This window comes from Pseudorca crassidens, chromosome 5 (genome assembly GCF_039906515.1).
Source record: "Pseudorca crassidens isolate mPseCra1 chromosome 5, mPseCra1.hap1, whole genome shotgun sequence".
Classification (NCBI taxonomy): domain Eukaryota; kingdom Metazoa; phylum Chordata; class Mammalia; order Artiodactyla; family Delphinidae; genus Pseudorca; species Pseudorca crassidens.
Window position 1 is genome coordinate 120,750,150 of NC_090300.1, and position 16,695 is coordinate 120,766,844.

At 37.6% G+C, this 16,695-nt stretch overlaps 1 protein-coding gene across 2 annotated transcripts in view; it reads right to left on the reverse strand.

Moving 5' to 3' along the window:
• SAMSN1 (SAM domain, SH3 domain and nuclear localization signals 1) overlaps nucleotides 1-16,695 on the reverse strand; it is a 455,109-nt gene that overhangs the window by 206,592 nt on the left and 231,822 nt on the right. For both annotated transcript variants that reach the window (XM_067739225.1, XM_067739226.1), the window contains one exon: nucleotides 5,387-5,465. The gene's annotated coding sequence lies outside the window, so the exon portion shown is untranslated. The remainder of the gene's footprint in view (nucleotides 1-5,386; nucleotides 5,466-16,695) is intronic.

Sequence of the window (16,695 nt, forward strand, 5' to 3'; positions counted from 1 at the left end):
AAATATAGGGAGAGGGGGAAACTAGTCATTGATAAAGCATTTTTTTCTTGGGACTTTTATATTTCTCTCAGTGTTGAGAGACTCTAAGAGACCTAAGCTAATTGCATGGATTGGCCAGTAGATTAAATCAAGCCATGCCAGGAAAGCTAAATGTCCACCCATCTACAGCACAGTGGACTGGTGGTAACTTGCCAATCTGCAGCCATAGGAATTCTGTCTTCTGGAGCGCTGAGCAATAACAGCCGTAAGCTGATGACTACACTTAAAGCAATTCTGGAAGTTTTCCTTACAGACAACAAGCCATAAAAGTTGTGATTCATTTATACAGTAATGTATGAGTTAAGTCCTGTCCAAAAGGTAATGCAGAGAAACGGCACATTAACAGTGTTTGTGGGCTCACAAAGGGCATTCGGCAGCCACGTTTCACTCTAAGTTAAGCACTATCATTAAGTTCCTATCAGATTCTATTTGAACCTTTAATTTACTACGGTGACTCTGAAAACTTCACCTCTACTCCACCTCTCACCCTTCCTGTTTGTGAGCTCAGCTTGGAATTTGACTACTCTAAAATGTAGAGGAAATTTGCTAGGTTTGGCATTTTAACATGTCACTATGAAAGATATATTGCAACTGAATATGTGTGCAGTAATATGTGTGTAGTAATCCTTGCCCTTAAAAATCTAGTGTGATAATGAGAAATATATATTTGATCTTTGTCCCCAGTTCTTGACACAGATTTTCTAAAACCCTTGGAATTTCCTGAGTGATAAAGATGATAAGAGCATATTTTGTTATTCACAAAGCTTCTTCCAAGCATATGTGAGTTTATACTAATAAGGTGACTCTTGGTAGGTCCCTGAGTAGCTTCAGGTGGGGGCTGGTTGCCAAACAGACCAACCATGTGATTAGAGGATTGGAACTTTCAGTCCCACCCAAGGTCACCTGGGAAGGAAGGATTGGGTTCGATCACCTACGGCCAGCGATTTAGTCAATCATGCCTACATAATGGAACCTCCATAAAACCCTTAAATGATGGGGTTTGAAGATCCTCCAGGTTGGTGACCACATTGAGGTGCTAGGAGAGGGGCATACCCAGAGTGGGCATGGAAGTTCTGTGCCTCTTCCCTTATATCTTGCCCTATACATTTCTCCCATTCGGTTGTTCCTGAGTTGTATCTTTTATAATAAACTGTTAATAGTAAGTAACTATTTTACTGAATTCTGTGAGCTTGTCTAGCAAATTATTGAACCTGAGGAGGGGGTTGTGAGAACTCCCTGAACTTATAGCTAGTGAGTCAGAAGTATAGATGGAAGCCTGAGACTTACTGTGACAGTCCTATGGGACTAAGCCCTTAAGCTATGGGACCTGTGCTAACTCTTTGTAGTTAGTATCAGAAATTTGAATTGTAGGACACTCGGTTGCGTCCAGAGAATCGGAGAATTGGTTGCTGGATGAAAGAAAAAACCCACACATTTCATGTCAGAAGTTTTGTGAGTAAAAATGTTATCACGTCTAACTATGGAGAAAACACGTTTGCACATAAAAAAGCAGATGACAATCCAAAATTACAAATGTATATATTTGAATGAGTCTTACCAATATTATTTCTGGAGTGTTCAGGAAAATTTTCACAAAGAAGATAGAAGATCTTATTATCAAAGAGGAAGACTGAAGCAGCGAGAGGACTAAGAAGAATGAGATCCATATCCCTATAGCCATAATGTATTGATATATCTTCCCACTAGAATGCCATCCCCATGAGCATAGGATCATCTGCTGTATTCAGAGGATCCCCAGTCCCAGGCATATCCTATGTCATCTCCATGTAGAATGGCTTTGATGGAAGGAAGACTGGCATTCCCTAACATCCAGGACTCTAGCCATAAAAAACACACACGCACGCACGCGCACACACACATATATTGACCAGTTAGTCATGGACTTTATGCAGTGGTTATTAACCTCATAGAACTCTTTCCTCCAGAACTATCTACATACAGTAGATAGTTCAGGTTTAACATTTATAGCTGATATATCAGCAATGGATTAGAAGGGAAACTTAAGGGATCCCTTAAAATGAACCTGATGTTCCTATAAGAAACAAAAAATTAAACATCTGGAATGACAAAAAAAGACACAGCAAAATCTAGACCACTTCAACTATTAGTGCCAAAAGTACTGAACTGAGAATTAGTGAACCTAAAATAAGAGTTTCTTTATAGTTTACACTTATTTTTTAATTTTTAAAAAAATTTTATTGAAGTACAGTTGACTTTAAATATTATACTAGTTTCAGGTGTACTGTTTATAATTGTTGTTCCCAAGGTGGAATGGAGAGAGAACAGAAACAGAAAATATTGATATGTTTTAAATAGTTCTAGATAACTTAAAGAGAAAAGAGCAGGCCTCAGAGTCATTTGAAGGCTCTACATCACAAGATGAAACAAAAGGGGAGCGCTCTAAAGTGACTTGGCCAAGATGTGTGTCCACAGGATGCCCAAGAAATCAGAAGATTTGGTGCATTAAGTCAAACAACTATAAATTCAATGAAAATTCAATCTCGTAGCAGCAGAAGCTTATTTGTGGGCTATCTTTTCCATCTCATTTATTTATCACTCTGGCAACACACAAACCTGAAACTGCATGTACCTGAGAATTAAATGTATAAGATGTATAAAGCACTTAGAACAGTCTACCATATAAGTTCTCAATAAATACTGATGACTCTGCTAAAATAATAAGTATATTAATAAATGTTTTTGGTTTTGGATATCCAAAATATTTTGTTGTACTCATGAAATCTCCTTCAGTGTCATCACCTATTTTAACCATGGCTTCATATTACCCTGTCATGAAATTCTACCTTTCACCCAGTATCCCAGCAAGGGGTTCTTGCACCAGAATGCACTAACACCAAAGAATCTGAAGCATGCATAATAAAGGCCATTTCTACAGTGAATAATAAACAGTATTTATGAAATTTGGTTGGCGCTCAGCTCCCCAGGGTATATTCTTTGGTCTCTGTTCGTCCCACTATCTACTGCTTTGCTCCTATTTATATCATCTTCATCAAATAATGTCTAGCAGGGGAGTTGGAGGCGGGGCATGAAGGTAGAAACCAAATGTATGAAATCTTCAATCCACCACAATGGCTTCACTTTATCAGTACTGGTAGGAGGCTTGTTATAAGATTAAAAAAAAGAAGTGCAGAAATATTCATATAAGAATCAGGAGATCCAAGGCATAGTTCAAATTTTGCCACTGAGTGACGTTGGGACTAGTTACTTAACTTCTGTGACTGCAACAATATGTTCAAATTAGAAAATCTTCCATATCCCTTCCAGTTGTAAATTCTCTGACCAATTAATCCACTATTTCCCAAGATACTCAAGAATAACCTATAAATAGGAAGGGGTAGGTCTTTCTCCCACCTCATCACATGGTCATTTCCAACATGCACTATTGCTTTCTAATTTTTTAAATGAAATCCTCTAACAAAGCCAATGATTCCTCCATTACTCACCATGAACAAAAGGGCCATATTTGTTTCCCAGTCTCCAGAAATATTTGAATAAACATATGGTACAGCAACAAGATCCCTGGACCCAGAAGATCTGGATCCAACCTCTGATTTTACCACTTGCTAGCAGTTTCACTATAAAAAATAATATCAGTTAAAGAATTGCAGTTACATTGGAGATTTTTGTGTTTGATTTCACTTACTTTAGAGAAGAGCAACACATCCTGAGTGATTAATGATACACACTTCTAGAGATATAATGGAAGCCTAGTGGGCTTTTTTTCCAATACTTTGAAACCAATGGTTAAGAAAACAAAATTAGCACCAAAAGATGTTCTTCAAATAAAATCCAACATTCAACTTCAACATATGATCAGATCACAGTGATGCCAGACCTCAAGGATTCCACTGGACCTCTCCACACCTTCCATCTTAGCCCTGAGGCAGTACAAATTCAGTCCTAGAACTTCCAAAACCCCTTCTCAAAGTGTCCATCAGCATCACTGGGGAGCAGAGTAGAAGTGTAGGATCTCAGGCCCCACCCCAAGCTCACTAAATAGAATCTAACACGTGACACGTTCCCCAGGTGTTATGTGTGCAAGGTAAACGTGAGAAGCACTGATCTAGAATACAATTTTAAAACCGCTGAATTACCCCCTGCTGCTCCCCCTAATTAAAATCGCTGGTTTAGCTTTCTTATTGCCTACCTCAGAGTGTTGTTGAGACCATAAGTGTGAACTCATTTTGTAGAGTACACATTTTATAAACAAAAGGTACTCTTGTTAGCTCAAGTTCCTAGAAGCTTCTGCTACCTTCCTGCTTGTGCTCTAGCTAAAATTTCCTCAAAATTCCCATTGAAAAGAATAAATCTACATGATAAAACTATACCTATGTCTTAACAGATATTCCACAGGGGAAAAAATGTTTATTTCATTTAATTATAGAATTTTTTTATAAACAATAATTCCATGTGTGCTTTTTCTCCAACTTCCGCTGATCTAAGTCACTTTCATTGGTTGAAATATTTTATTGTTTACTGTTTTCACTGTATACCAGGTGGGCTATATTTGTTAAGTTAACAAGTGCTTTATCCAGTTAACATACTTAAATCCCCTTTCCTCAAATATTTAAAGTCATGAAGTAAAGCCAGTTAAAAACAACATAGCTAAACAAAATATAGAAAAAAGGTCATTAATAACTAAGAGACACTCAAATAAATACACTGAATGACTAAATGAAAAAAAAATGAAGAAACAGACTTGAAATAGGTTGACCATATCCATCTCCTAATACCCCTCTCTTATCCTTTCACATTAAAATACTAGTTTTTATTTGAAAATTCACTTCCAAGAGGCTACTCCTTAATGCTAGATTTTTCCAACTGATAATGTGATACACAACAATGTAGTTATTTTGACATTTCCAAAAAGCTCAAAACCATGCAGTTAACTTAGTTTATCATGAGTAGATTTGACCCATTATGCTTTTCTTGTGTTCTCCCTATTCAATTAATTTAAGGAGAAAACCCATTTATATACCTGAGCTATGAAATGGTTGAATGATCTCATGATTCCTCTTTCATCCCTTGATTTTTTCTTTTTTTTGCTTTTACTTAATTTAAGAGTCGGGCTTCCCTGGTGGCACAGTGGTTGAGAGTCCACCTGCCGATGCAGGGGACGCGGGTTCGTGACCCGGTCCGGGAAGATCCCACATGCCGCGGAGCGGCTAGGCCCGTGAGCCATGGCTGCTGAGCCTGCGCATCCGGAGCCTGTGTTCCGCAACGGGAGAGGCCACAACGGTGAGAGACCCGCGTACGGCAAAAAAAAAAAAAAAAAAAAAAGACAATACAGATATGCACACAGTACCTGGAGTATAGCTGAAGGACATCTAACTCAGCGCGGCAGAGGGAGGTTGAACAGGAATGCCAGTGTTATAGTGGTTATGCTAAAAGAAATGGAGAAAATGACATTAAACTAAAGATGAATAGTAGATGGCTGGCCATGGAGGCAGGTAAAAGGGGGAGATCAGCCAGGTAGGGGAAGGGATATCTCCAGGTAAACAGACCACAGGACCAAGGACACAAACATGAGGAAAAAGTTATAGAAAACTGCAAGTAATTCAGTGTCGCTGAACCAGAGTTCCAGGGGGATGAAGCTGGATCATGGATGACTTGTACGTATTGTCAAAGCAGTTTGAAATTTAGTCTGTAGATAATGAGAAACAGCCTGATGTAGTGTTACTGACATCTTAAATAGCAGCTTTTTGTCAGTTCTTCAGAGGATGGGCTTGAAGGTGACAAAATTAGAAGCAGGAAGACTGTTTTGATGGTCCAGCCAGAATTGAGGTAGCGTAGATAAAAGGGAAAGAAGCTGAAAATGTTAAGAAGTACTTAAGCATTAAAATTATCAACTTATGACTGTGTAGATACGGAACTGTGGGAGATGAAGATGATTAAACAGGTAGTTTAGAAAGACGAGGAATTTTGAGAGAAGCTGACGTGTTCTGTTTCTGAAATATTAGGATCAAGGTGATGATGAGTGGTTGACAGAAAGTCGGATATATGAATCTAGAGCATGAGGATTAAGGCTGGGGTATATGGGTTGAAATAAGAGAACGGATAAGATCACCCCCTGAGTATTTAAAATGATAAATGAGTCAGGGTTAGAATCCCGAGAAACACTGACTTTAAAGGATAAGTCATGTGCAGTAAGCCCATGGAAGAAGCAGGGAAGAGAGGAGAACCAGCAAAACACTGGGTTAGAGAAGACAAGTGTGCAAAAAATCAAAACAGACTGTTACCTCTGATGCATGCTCATTGGATATGCTACATAGAACATTATTTGTGACCTTAGAGATGTCAGTGTATGTATTGTGAGGTAGTGGGAAAACAAGCAGATTGTAGTGAGTTCCTTTGAATAGGAGACGGATGTCTGGAAAGACGTTAGAATCTCTTTTGGCTTACACAGGCAGGAGGTAATGTCCCATCACCTGGGGTGATAGTATACTATGGGATGAAGCAAACACAGAGACAGAAGTGTCCAAAGTAAGCAATGTGCAGAGAAGTCTGACCCAGAGGTAGAATTATGGTTCAAGGCTGGGATTCCTAGCCTAACACAATGTGTCCTTATCTGAGAGAAAAAAAGGATTTCAAGTGGAGAACTAGTGACTGAAAAAAGCATTATCATTCGAACTTGAAAACAAAGGAACCACAAGCAGAACTAGTAGTAAGATTGACTTTTATTGTTGTCTCCTGCAAGTTACTCAGAAAAGATCCCTTAAGTATACCCAGATTAAAGGCAGATCAGGTTACAAAGAATGTATGGGGCTAGAATACGCAAGCAAGATCAAGTGACTCTAACAAAGGGAGAAGAGTGCGGGATAAGGAGCCCGGGAAGCAGAGAAAGGGATTGAAAGGAGAGAAACACGATGAAAGTGTTCAATCTGGCAGAAATATGCAAGAACATCATAACTAAATTGCCAGAATACATATCAGGAAAGTAAATTATCCAAAGAAATAAGAAATGGACAAACCAAGAGAGATTAGCACTTCGGAAGTCAAAGATTTGTGAGAGCATCCATCTCAGGCACGCACAAATTACTCCATAAAGACTTGTTGAATGAATAAGCAAATTAAGAGGAAAAAATAAGATTTTTTTTTACTGTGGATATTGGCAACAGTTTTATTCTGTTCTACTTTAAATTAGGATGGTTAGATAATATCTATTTTTCATCTAAAATTTTCACTTTTTAAACTGTGCATGAATTATCCCACACTTCCCTAGATGTGTTATTTTATAAAAGTGATCATTTTTACCCTGGAAAATTAAATGGAATCAGTGGAAGCCATTGATAAAAAACACTAAAAATTAGTTTTTTCTCTACTACTGCCCTATTTCTTAATGTCCTCTCTCAGCAGGAAAGGTATTAATCTGTTCAGTTTTATCCTAGAACCATATTTTTACATTTAATTAAAGATACAACACATGCACAAAGCATACCCTCACTAAAGGGCATACCTTAATAAAGACAGTATAACATGCTTCTATAACCTAGCAAAGTCAATCTATGAGAAGAATAAATTAAGGAATAATTTAGTAACTGCTAGAATAATCTGAGAAGATCTTGTCTGGAGGGCAAAACAATAGAAAAATAACTACAAAATGATTAAATCGAAAGGTATATTTTCAATTTAATAAAATGATAAGGAGAACTGGACTTTGAGTCAGAAGGAAAATGTTCTGGTTCTATGACTTACTTTGTAGTCTAGGACAAAACATTTTAGTGCATTTGTGTTTACGTTTCCCAGTTCTTGCTTCCGTTCCTTGCCCTCCTCATTTGCTATGCAGTAGCCATAATGATCTTTTTCAAGACATAAATCAAACCATATCACTTCCCTGCTTAAAACTCTCCAATATTTTCTTGTTACAATTAGAATAAAATTAAACCCATTCCCCATGACCTTCATCACCCTACATGAACAGAGCCCTGCCTACCTCTCTGAACAGATGTCTTTCACTTTTCCCCACATTTACCATTCCTGGCTTGCTTTATGTTCCTTAAACCATACAAAGCTCATATGTGCTATTTGTCTGTCTAGAACACTGAGCCCCAGGTCCTCCTTTGGTTGGTTGGTTTTCATCATTTAGATGTCAACTCAAATACTACCACCTCAAAGATATCTTCCTTGATTTTCTACAGGAAAATAGTTAGCCCACCATCATCCATCTATCTCTTATCATATAACAATGACTTGACTTTATAAAACTTACCACTGTTGAAAATCATGCTTTCACTATTTAGTGTTTTATATGGGGTGTGTCTCACCTATACAACATCTCCTTGCCTATCTTATTCATCACTGAAATCTCTGGGTCATAACTGATGCTCAGTAAGTATTTGTAGAAGAAAGAAAAGAAGGAAGGAAAAAAGGAAAGGAACGGAAAAAGGAAAGGAGGGAGGCAGAAAGAGAGAACTAAATAAATACAATATTTGATAATAAAATGAGACAAAAATATGCAAAGGAATATTGGAAATAACCATCAAGATATTATTTAGATATCATAACATGCTTGAATATATTTAAATACCACACACTTGCTATGATTTAAAAGAACTCCATATACTATTGTTTTCATTTTCTTGATATTTCAGTGAAACCTAAACAATGCAAATATTTTATGCATATGTGAGGGAGTGGGTGTGGATATACATTTTAATTTTCATGCTTTATTTGGGTGAATATAGGGTATAAAGAGACACCCCCAGAGCACCTTCAAGATGTCAGCATACCCATGTGCTACCCCTCTAAATTACATTTCTCCAGCTGGCTTGGTTAATTTTGAAGTGGATAAGCTAACAGTGCCATATCACACCCAAGCAGTATGAAACTGTATAAAAACACAATGAAATAGTGATAAACAATGGATTATTTCAGTGGCATATGGCAGAAACACAGTCAGGCCAACGTCAAATACAACCCTTGGATTCTGTCTAAAAATCAGTGCTTGAATTATAGACTTAGCATTCAAGGCACTCCTGTAAGCAGTAAGCAGTTTTTCCAAAGAGGAGAAAAGGAGGGTCAGGTAAAGGAGAAAAAGAAAACACACTGGTCATTGGAGAAGAAAGATAAACTAGAATTAGTGAGTAGTGCATGCATGCCAATTTATAAAGGGCAACATAAAATGCATGACACATTCAACAGGATAAAATGGCAACAAATAGATTGATAAGTATGAAGGAAAATAAATATAGAGAATATCAGGGGACAGAGAGCAAAGGAGAAAGAAGATAAACAAACAAAATTTTAAAATGTCCTTCTATACAGTCTCTCTGGGTATAAAATTGAAATTTTTACACTAAAATGATGACCAAAATCCCATGTTGCACATTAAAGAAAGGTTAGAAATATGTTGCTAAAATCTGATCTCCACCATCCCTATGTAAAAAAACCCCTCTCCAGGACATGTCTTCCCCCTTTCTTCAATCCCCAACCATCTTCTTCTGGGGAAGGTATGCTTCAGAACAATGAGTACTCACTCCAAATTTCTGAGATTAAAGCTTCCATGTGAAGAATTCATAGTGTAGCCCACTTTTTGCCTCTTAATATCTTATTTATAAACTGTAGTTCAATGTCAACAAGACTTTTTCAGTAACAAGTGAGAGATTGCACACACTAATAATCCATAATAAAGTATTTTTTTCCAGAAGGAGTAGATTCTTGACTATTTGATGCCAGTGGCTACCCACATGTTTTCAAGTGAGAGTCTTGTTGATGCAGAGTTTCTTGATGATGCAAGCAATCTGAATAAGGTGAATTATTAACATATTGAAACATTTCAAAATAGTTTGTGACATCAGCAAGATGACCCAGCCCTTGTTTACCCATAGAAACACTGATTTACCAATGATGTATCAATCAGGATACCTTTATGAGAATTCCAGAATCCAGTTAAAAAGTTGCAGTGCAGCAGGTGAGAACAAAACCAAGAACAGCCACACTGAAATAAGTAAGAAGAGTAATTTCACTTTACTTGCATCAGCCTCTCCCTCAAGCCAGCACAGCTCAATACCAAGATAGAATGCTCCATCCCATGACTACTCCCTCAGAGGGAAAGTGAATAATGGAACATGCCTCCAATGTTTTGGCTTTCTGGAGAGCTGCATGAGGAACTGGTTTCTGTCTCACCTCAGGTGGAGGACTGACAAAACCAGTATATTTTATATGTCTAGAAACGTCTGAAAACAAAGAAAACCTTTGGGTAGATTGTTGTAGCCAGCACAGCTAAGTGCAATTGGGAAAAGCAGCCCAACCTTAGGATTCTACCTCAGGAGGGAGGGAGAAGAGTGGAGCATGTGTTCAGCTTTCCAGCTCTTTAGAGGACTGCTCAAGAGACTGGTTTCTGTCTCACCTCACTTGGAACACTGATGGAACCAACATAGTTTGGATGTCTGGGGACCATTCAGAACACAGGAAAGAGACGGGTGGCTTGCCACAGCTGGCACAGCACAGCATGATCAAGAGAAGGTGAATAACTTGAGGTTTCTTCCTCAGGAGGGAGGGAGAAGAGTGGAGTGTGTTTTCAGGGTTTTGGCTTTCAGAGGACTGCCCAAGTGACTGGTATCTGACTCAGAGCACTGAAAGAGAGCTGCTATACTCCTGAGGCCTTGAGGCAATGACAATAAAGAGGACTGGGTGGCTTGTTTCTGTAAAACTAGAGAACTTGCAGAGCCACAGACAGTCAAAATATTACAGACTCCTGAAAAAGAAATCAACAATTGAGAAATTGTCCATACAGGCCCAGAGAAGTCATATTGCCCAGAAAAAAGGTTTCAGAGGTCCTTGGAATCTCCAGTTGGCTAATTGGCGAGGGTCTTAGCCTCCATGAAGCCAGTCTGTAAAGACTGGGAGAGGTGGCTGCTTTTTCAAGTGCAAAAATCCCAGACTTCCCTGGTGGCACAGTGGTTAAGAATATGCCTGCCAATGCAGCGGACATGGGTTCAATCCCTGGTCTGGGAAGATCCCAAATGCCATGGATCAACTAAGCCCACACACCACAACTACTGAGCCTGTGCTCTAGAGCCCATGCTCTGCAACTACTGAGCCCACACGCTACAACTACTGAAGTCCAAGTGCTTAGAACCCGTGCTTGCAACAAGAGAAGCCACCACAATGAGAAGCCTATGCACCGCAACGAAGAGTAGCCTCTGCTCACCGCAACTAGAGAAAGCCCATGTGCAGCAGCAAAGACCCAACAGAGTCAAAACTAACTAACTAAGTAAATAAAATTTATTTGAAGAACTTAAATAAAATTTTAAAAATCCCAACAAAAATATATAAAATATATGCAGAAAGAAGGAAACATGGCCCAATCAAAGGAACAAAAGAAATCTACAGAAAACAAACATAAAGAAACAGAGGTATATGACTTACCTGAAAAAGAATTTAAAATAACTGTCATAAAGATGTTTAATGGGCTCCAGAAAACAATGCATAAACAACATGAGAATATCAACAAAGAGATAGAAAATATTTTAAAAGAACCAAACAAATTTTGGAGCTGAAGAATATAAACCTGCACTGAAAATGTCACTATAGGGGTTCCACAGCAGATTTTATCAATCAGAGAAAGTGTAAGTGAACTTGAAGATAGGTCGTTTAAAATTATGCAACCAAAGGAAAAACAACAATGAAGAAGAAGAAGGAGGAGGAGGAGGAGAAGGGGAAGAATGAAAAAGAAAATCCAAGGGATTTATGGGACACTGTTAAGTAGATCAGTATATTCATTGTGGGAATCTCAGTAAGAGAAGGCAAGAGAAAGGGGTAGAAAGTTATTTTAACAAACAGTGGCTGAAAACATCCTAAATCTGGGAAAGGAATGGACAACCAGATTCAAGAAGACTAACAAATTCCAACTAGAATGAATCCAAAGAAGTCCAACCAGAGACATATTTTTAATCAAATTCTCAAAAGTCAAACACTAAGTAAGAAATAATTTTGAAAGGAGCAAGAGAAAAGAAACTCATCATACACAAGAGAACCTCCATAAGACTTGTGATATTGTGGCTTATAAGAAATATATATTTGGTCTTCATCCCTGTTTCTGGCATGTTGCACTCAAAACCCTTGGAATTTCCTGAGTGATGAAAGTCGTAAAGGTGTCTTTTTTATGTTAATGAGGTGACTTTTGGACCCCTAAGAATGGGGGTTTCCAGTGGAGCCAGCCATGTGATTAGAAGTTTAGAATTTTTAGTCCCACCCTTCAACATCCAAGAAGAGGAGAGGGACTGGAGGTTGAATCAATCACCAATGGCCAATGAGCTAATCAATCACTCCTATGTAATAAAGCCTCCATAAAACCCCAAAAGGATGGGGTTTGAAGATTCTTAGTTGGTGAACATGTGTAGATTCAGGGAGAGTGACACACCCAGAAAGGGCACAGAAGTTCCACACCCTTTCCCCATATCTTGCTCTATGCTTCTTCCATCTGGTTCTTCCTGAGCTATATCCTTTTATAATAAACCAGTGATCTAGTAAGTAAAATAGTTCTCTGAGTTCTATGAGCTGCTGTAGCAAATTAATCAAACCTGAGGAGATCATGGGAACCTCTGATTTATAGCCAGTCAATCAGAAGTACAGGTAATAACCTGGTCTTACACTGGCCTCTAAAGTTGAGGGAGATGATCTTGTAGAACTGAATCCTTAATCTGTGGGATCTGATGCTATCTCCAGGTAGATAGTGTCAGAATTGAGTTGAATTCTCAGACATGCTACTGGTGTTGAAGAATTACTTGGTGCTGTGTGGGAAACAACCCCTCCCCCCCAACAACACACACACACCCATAGCTTTGGAATTGCTACCAGAACCAAAAGATTATAAGTGAATTTCTCAGCAGGAACATTACAAGCAAGCCAGGAGGGAGTGGTATGATATGTACAAAAAGCTCAAAGAAAAACCTGCCAATCAAGAATATCATTCCTGGCAAAGCTGTCCTTTAGAAATGAAGGAAAGATAAAGACATTCTGAGACAAACAAAATCTAAGAAAATTCATCACCACTAGACCTGGCTTAAAATAAATGCTAAAGGGAGTCTTTCAAATGGAAACAAAAGGGCATTTAACAGCAATACAAAAGTATAAATATTGCTGGCAAAGGTAGATATTTAGACAAATAGAGAGTGCTGTAATACTCAATGGTGTGTGTAAATCACTTTTAATTCTGGTATACAGGTTAAAACACAAACTATAAAAAATAAATATACCCTGTAAATCAACTATGCTCCAATAAATCTTTTTTAATAAAAATTAATAAATAAATAAACAAACCCAACAAATTGTGTAGAGTAGGATTGTACCTCAACATAATAAAGGCCAGGTACAACAAACTCAGAGCGAACATCATACACAATGGGGAAAGATTGGAAACTTTTCCTTCAAGATCAAAGATAAGACAAGGGTGCCCACTCTCACCATTTTTATTCAACATAGTACTGAAAGTCCTAGCTAGAGCAATTAGACAAGATTAATAAATTAAAAATATCCAAGTTGGAAATGAAGTAAAACTGTCATTATTTGCAGATGATGTATCGTATATATAGAAAATCCTGATGACTCAATGAAAAAAAAACTGTTAGAATTAACAAATTCAGTAAAGCTGCAGATATAAACTTAACATACAGAAATCAGTGGCATTTCTATACACTAACAACAGAATACCTGAAAAAGTAATTTAGAAAACTATCCCATTTATAATAATAACATCAAAAACAATAAATTACTTAGGAATAAATTTAATTTAACCAAGGAAGTAAAGGATCTGTGCAATGAAAACTATAGGACTTTGATGAAAGAAATGAAAAAAAAAAAAAACACAAATTAATGGAAAGATATCCCATGTTCACAGATGGAAAGAATTAATATTGTTAAAATATCCATACTATCCAAAACCATCTATAGTTTCAATTCAATTTCTATCAACATTTCAGTGGCATTTTTCACAGAAATAGAAAAATATTAAAATTTGTATGGAACCACAAAAGACCTTGAATAGCTAAAGCAATCCTGAGAAAGAAGAAAGCTGAAGGCATTACACATCTGGATTTCAAACTATATTACAAAGCTATTGTGATCAAAACAGTATGGTACTGGCCAAAAAATGGACACAGATACCAATGAAACTTTTATCTTACACAATACACAAAAATCCACTCAAAATAGATTAAAGATTTAAATGTAAGACCTGAAACTATAAAACTCCTAGAAGAAAACATAGGGGAAACTTTTTATGACATTGGTCTTGGCAATGATTTCATGGATATGACACCAAAAGCACAGGCAACAACAATAAAATGGGACTACATCAAGCTAAAAAGCTGATGCACAGCAAAGGAAAGAATCAATAAAGTAAAAATACAATCTATTGAATGGGAGAATATATTTGCAAACCATATATTGGATAAGGGGTTGATATCCAAAATACATAAGAAATTCTGACAGCTCAACAGCCAAAATAAGTAAATAAATCTGATTTTAAGAATCAGCAAGGGGGCTTTCCTGGTGGCACAGTGGTTGAATCTGCCTGCCAATGCAGGGGACATGGGTTCGAGCCCTGGTCTGGGAAGATCCCACATGCCGCGGAGCAACTAGGCCCGTGAGCCACAACTACTGAGCCTGCACGTCTGGAGCTTGTGCTCCACAACAAGAGAGGCTGCGACAGTGAGAGGCCCGCGCACCGCTATGAAGAGTGGCCCCCGCTCACCGCAACTAGAGAAAGTCCACGCACAGAAACGAAGACCCAACACAGCCAAAAATGAATAAATAAATAAATAAATAAGAATCAGCAAGGGACTTGAATAATCATTTCTCCAAAGAAGATATATAAATGGTCAACAGGTATGAAAAGATGTTCATCCTCACTAATCACAGAAATGCAAATCAAAGCCACAATGAAATATCACCTCACACCTGTTAGGATGGCCATTATAAACACACAGACACACATAAACACACACACACACACACACACAAACACAAACACACTCTAACCAATGTTGGTGAGGATGTGGAGAAATTTGGACCCTTATTAGTCAGAATGTAAAATGGTGAGTTGCAATGGAAATCAGTATGGAGTTTCCTCAAAAAGTTAAAAATAGAACTACTATATGATTCAGTAATCCCACTTCTGGATATTTATCCAAAAAACTGAAATCAGAATCTCGAAGAGATACTTGCACTCCCTGTTTATTGCAGCATTATTGACAATAGCCAAGAGGTGGAAATAACCTAAATATACATTAACAGATGAATGGATAAAGAAAATGTACATATATATATATATATATATATATACACACACACACACACACATATATATATATACACACACATATATATATATCACAGTGGAATGTTGATATTCAGCTATAAGAATAAAAGGAAATACTATCCTATGCAATAACGTGGATAAATCTTGAGGACATTATGCGAAGTGAAATAAACCAGTGAAAGAAGGGCAAATAATACATGATTCCACTTTTATGTAGTGGAGTCACTTATATGACTATCTAAAATAATCAGACTCACAGAAACAGAAAGAAGAATAGTGGTTGCCATGGGCTGGTGGAAGGGGAAAATGGAGAATTGCTGTTCAACAGATTTAGAGTTTCAGTCATGCAAGATGGAAAAGTTCTTGAGATCAGCTATACAACATTGTCCTTATAGTTAACAATGCTGTTTTGCACACTTAAAGTTCTGTAAAAAGAATACATCTCAAGATATGTGTCTTTTTCCACAATTAAAAAATAATTTGTAACATTCACCAAAAAAGAATTTCCTTACTTTATTTATAAATATGAAAGGACCTTTTAATCTATAGCTTATTTTAATTTATATACACAGTTTAATGATTTAAAAAGTAATCATTGTAGGGGCTTCCCTGGTGGCACAGTGGTTGAGAGTCTGCCTGCCGATGCAGGGGACACGGGTTCGTGCCCTGGTCCGGGAAGATCCCATGTGCCGCGGAGTGGCTGGGCCCGTGAGCCATGGCCGCTGGGCCTGCGCGTCTGGGGCCTGTGCTCCGCAACGGGAGAGACCACAACAGTGAGAGGCCCGCATACCGCAAAAAAAATAAATAAATAAAAATAAATAATCATTGTAAAATTAAATTATCTTGGCAAATATGGCTTCTTACAGTAGGAAATATTTACCTTCATACAGTGACTGAAAAATAAAGATTTCCTAATCTCAACTCACTGCTGTCTAATAATAATATAAAATTATAAATTAAAACGTTCAACTCCTATCTGAAGTATGAAACTCCAGAGCCACTCCATATTAGGGGGAAAAATATGTGGTTAAAGCTAAGATTCAAATTTTATCTCCCTGGAGGAGCTTCTGTCCTCAGAGAACCCACTACCAATATAAATCATAATACAATGATAACCAAAGGGACTTCCACAGATAATGACATTTATTGCATTACCTCTGAAATGCCCCAGCCTAATGGAGAGTAACCCCAAAGCATATGTATGCTGCAGATCATTGTACTTAAAAAGTCAAATGTGTTTTGTCCATATTTTAAAATGTTGCTACTTACACACCAAACATGGGTTCCACTGTCCACTTCTCTCACACAGCCTTTCACACAACATAAAACCTTTAATCATGGTATTAGTATAC